The sequence below is a fragment of the Solanum tuberosum genome, unplaced genomic scaffold, assembly GCF_000226075.1.
Source record: "Solanum tuberosum cultivar DM 1-3 516 R44 unplaced genomic scaffold, SolTub_3.0 scf00302, whole genome shotgun sequence".
Classification (NCBI taxonomy): domain Eukaryota; kingdom Viridiplantae; phylum Streptophyta; class Magnoliopsida; order Solanales; family Solanaceae; genus Solanum; species Solanum tuberosum.
In genome coordinates this window covers 546132-550929 of record NW_006239238.1, presented here as the reverse complement: position 1 = coordinate 550929, position 4798 = coordinate 546132, and the positions used below count along the sequence as shown (strand labels likewise).

At 36.1% G+C, this 4798-nt stretch overlaps 1 pseudogene; it reads right to left on the bottom strand.

Annotated features, from left to right (window-relative positions):
- LOC102593946 (uncharacterized) overlaps positions 1 to 3950 on the bottom strand; it is a 10413-nt pseudogene extending 6463 nt beyond the window's left edge.
- Positions 3951 to 4798: the final 848 nt, after the last annotated feature.

Sequence of the window (4798 nt, the reverse complement as noted above, 5' to 3'; positions counted from 1 at the left end):
ATATTATATTATATTATATTATATTATATTATATTATATATATATTATATTATATAAACTCCCTTAGAAAATAAATATATATTATATATATTATATAGTAGAAAAAAAGTAGAATATAAGTAGAATATTATATAGGGAGTTTATGATGGGACATTCAAATGTCCCATCATAAACTCACTCTTATATATAAGTAGAATACAGTAGAACTCATATTGACAATATGAAAGAAGTGTGTACATTTCAAAAAACTTCCAATTGGAATTTTATGTTTATCTTGGCTCTAGAACTGTTATCGACACGCTGCTACTTACATATACTTCATCAGTTGATGACTCTGTTGATTCTATTGAATTCCTCTCTATGAAAAAACCAGGTTGCTTTGGTTGAGGAAGAACTAGACCTTCATTGCCTAACCAGAAAACTACTGATGCCATTGTAGGCCTATCCTCGGGGAGTTTTTGGACGCATAACAAACCAACCTGGATGCATCTCAACACTTGAGATTCTGAAAAGGATTCTTTGATACTTTCGTCTATCAGTTCCAACGCGTTGCCTTCACTCCAGAGTAACCATGCCTAAATTACAAACAGAACAACACATTTATACAAATGTATTCACAATAGGAAGCTAAGAGTGAATTAAGGGAGTGAAGTTTTGTGCTTACATGTCCCAAAAGATTGTGATGATGATCCAAATGACGAAATTTCCTGTTCTTTCTGCCACTAACTATTTCAAGAATGATTACGCCGATGCTGTATACATCTGATTTTACTGAATACTTCCCATCAACAATATACTCCGGGGACATATATCCACTACATCAATTCAATAAGTTTATGCTCATGTACTGATCTAATATAATAAAGATTATACGATTTAAAGATGTGTAGAATCTTACAATGTCCCTACTATACTCTTAGTTTCTCCTTCCACTTGATCTCCACCAAAAATTTTGGCAAGGCCGAAGTCAGAAATTTTGGCATTCATGTCACTATCTAATAAAATGTTGCTGGTCTTGAGATCTCGGTGAATAATTCTTAATCTTGAATCCTGGTGAAGGTAAAGAAGACCACGAGATATTCCCATAGCAATTTCAAAACGATTCTTCCATCCAAGTGAAGCTTTTCTGCTTGGATCTGCACAATGTAGAACTAATCATTGAGTGATCAGAGATATTGAGGGCTTGTCAAGTACTAGTATAGGCAATAAATCACGAAAAAGCAGACCAAAAATGAAATAGTCCAAGCTAGCGTTGGGCATGAACTCATAGATTAGCATCCGTTCTTCTCCTTCAAGGCAGCAACCCAATAGCTTGACAAGATTCCTATGTTGCAACTTGGAAATGAGAACGATTTCATTTTTTAACTCTTGAATGCCTTGTCCAGAATACTCCGATAGCCTCTTTACTGCTATTGCTTGTCCATTTGGTAGGATACCCTGCAATTTTCTATCAAGGGTTAAAGATGCCACTTCCAGCTAGAAGTTGAAGATCAAAGTTGATTTACCTTGTAAACCGGTCCAAATCCGCCTTCCCCAATCACATTAGCAGAAGAGAAGTTTCCAGTGGCGCTAGTAACAGTAACTAAATCAAACAATGGAAGCTCCATGTCCTCATTTTCAACTTTTGAACCTGTCAATATACATTCGCCTGCCACAAACATGCTATCAATGAGAATTTGGTCAAGGCGAACAATGTCAGCCAGATAGACAAGAGTACCTCAGGCATATTTACCTATTCTTCTTCTTTTCCTTCTTTGGAAGTAAAACCAAGCTAAAAAGCTGAGGATAAGCGTTGCTACCACTGCTGAAATGACACCAATCAGGACTGACCTCTTTCTCCTCCGCGTCCTGTCTGAACATGTTCTATATTAGTTCATAATCAGTATTCAATTTACATATGAGTTAGCCATATCAGTAGTTAATTGCATTGATTGTATTACTTCTTATTTTGTTATGAAGCCCTGCAGACTTTGTAACTTGTAGACCAGGGCATTCAATCAACAAGATTACTGAAAAAGTAGTCAATGTTTAATTGATTACAAGCTGCATTGTTAAATTGGAGATCTTCTTTGAAAGATGACACATATTAAAGTACAGTGTCACTGATTACAAGCGGCACTACTAAGGACAGAATGCATATGATTATCACCCGCTGTCAACAGCCTTGATCTGTCATGAGGTCTAGCATGTTTTTAAGCCTTTTAAGGGAATGAAGTGTCTCATCCCTTAGCAATCCTACTAACCGGTTATGTCCTAGTATCCATATAGTCGTAGAGTAAGATATGAAATTATTCAAATGCTCTTTGCAGCAAGCTACTTCCGTTCCAGTACCACCGAAAATGAAATCCTTCACAATGAAATCGCCATATTACCAACTACTAAAGCACCTAATCAACTTTAATGTCCATCATGTAAGTAAATTAGGTAGCAGAGTTCCTTCAATTCTAAAGAGTTAGTGCATTTATGCAGAGTAGGGTCATTACCTAATTCTGAAGCAGCTACTCTCACATACAGATTTTGCTCTTTTTGGCTGAACTCTCGTATATCTATGAGTTCTCCAAACCATAGTAAGCATCCACTTCCGCCATTTCTAACATCAAGATCTGAGTAGGCTGTACAATTGCAATCAGCCAAGCACATTTTCTCGCAATCTTCAAGGTTCATTCTCTCATCATACCAGGAGTTTCTAGAATCCGGCACCTTGATACCCGTAAATTTAAGAAAACCATCATGGGTACAATTTAAAGAAGTTCTCCTTATGCAGCCACTAGACCAGTCTGCTGCAGAATCTTGAGGATACCTGTGAAGGCAAAAAAATAATTACACGTGTTTGGTCCATGAAAAAGAATCAAGCACACACATGAGGGGTGTGTGAAAACATAACTTAGTAATCAAAATTCAAAAGTGCACTCTCTCTAATAGCTTAACGCGAGATGATCACAAAGTTTAACAAATACAAACCTAGGCTCAAAACCTTTCAAACAGTCACATGGAGGGGAGTTATTGATGTTGCAACTTGAATAAGGTCCGCATAAATCAAAACGATCACAATTATCCAGTTGTGCTGTCAAGTAGAGAAACCAGCTCTGAGTATGCTCAATCCATATTAAGTGTTCTATCACCCCATCCGGTTGAGCACCACCCTGGTGGGCATAGAGTCATTCTTAAGCTCGTATTTAAAGTAAATTTCCTTCTGATTGACAACAAACTCGAACGTATAATACAAAGTTGGTTTATTACTAGGACTACTAGAAAACGCAGCACCAGTCCATGGCCCTGAGCAAAACACTACAGATGAATTTCTCATCAAGAACAATTGAGGGTATCCATGTGAATCAACACGATCTACATATTCACCAGGAGTAGGATCATCCGTGCTCTTCCATGACGTTACATACCTATCCATGCCCGTAATCAAATCTATTCCTACCTTCATTCCAGGTAATAAAGTATTTCCTGGATAATCAAAACTCTGCCACGCCAAATTAATTCCCTGTTCTCTATCATTTCCATCACTAACAACAAGGTTCGCGGAATCCAGGAGCCATGCTTTTGGATTCTTTAACGATCTTGATGAGTTTGATGACCAAATTGATACATTGGATTTATCAACAAGTACAAGAATTTCATTGGGATTAAGTGTTAACATTCCTGAAGTGTCATTAAGTGGAATATCTCTGTTTGCAACCCACACAACAGTTGTAGGTGATATCTTCTTGTACCATATGCCAACGTAATGATTCTTCGAATTTCCAGGGCTGAAAAATCCAAGCTCATAAACCCCTCCAGCTGAAACAATTGTGTCACCATCTCTAATGGATTTATCTGTAGTGATTGTGTCTAGTGCTGCAGAAGTTAGTAACATGAAGAGAAATTGACAGCAAATGAACAGCCTCAACATAGCTGACACAAAAAAACAAAATCAATACTATTGATTGTCAAGCTTAACTTTTTCCTGCCCACCAGTTTAGAATCAGAAAGTCATGTCTACAATATTCGACTTATAAATAATAGGCTAAGTATCGCGATAGCTCCTTAAACACATTCGATTTATAAATAATAGGCTAATTATCAATAGTCCCTTAAACTTAGACATGTATTATAAGTTACATATTCAAACTTAGCTAGTGATCAAATAAACACTTTAGTTTGATAAAGGTAAAAGTCACTAGCCCATGTTAAACCAATCAATAATCGACAACTGTATTTTTAACTAATAATTACCCACCGCAATTCGGCAGTAGACTCCACGAACTAAAAGCTTGAAATAACCCAATTATAAAAATTAGTAAAATTTATTGACCTTGCTATTAATTTGGACCATTTTGAAGATTCTTGTTATGTTGATGAGACAGGTGAGAATTAAAATGGTACAATAATCAAATATTAATTTGGGCTGGGCTCGACTCATTATGGTATTTCCAACATGATTTAATTCATATACAGAGCTCAAATCTACTTCAATAATTTTTTTTCCATATTCAAAATTCAAATTCGAGACCTCTAATTAAAAATAAAACATTTCCCGTGCCACACATTTGAGTATATCATTTTTTCAAGTTATTTTTTCTTGGGGAGAAAGGTTAGCTTTGTGTAATAAATATAGAGATGGGGTAGAGGTGAATGGTGATAATTTATTGTTAAAACTTTGTCGGCATAGTCAACCGACTTTTGTCTGGATGCAATGGGTTTATTTTATGACTCGTGTGATCGGATCAATTTGAGCCTATCTCGAGTAATTTTATGAAATATGTGTTAATTTTTTGGGTTAATTTGGGTACATTTGTAGATGGATCCA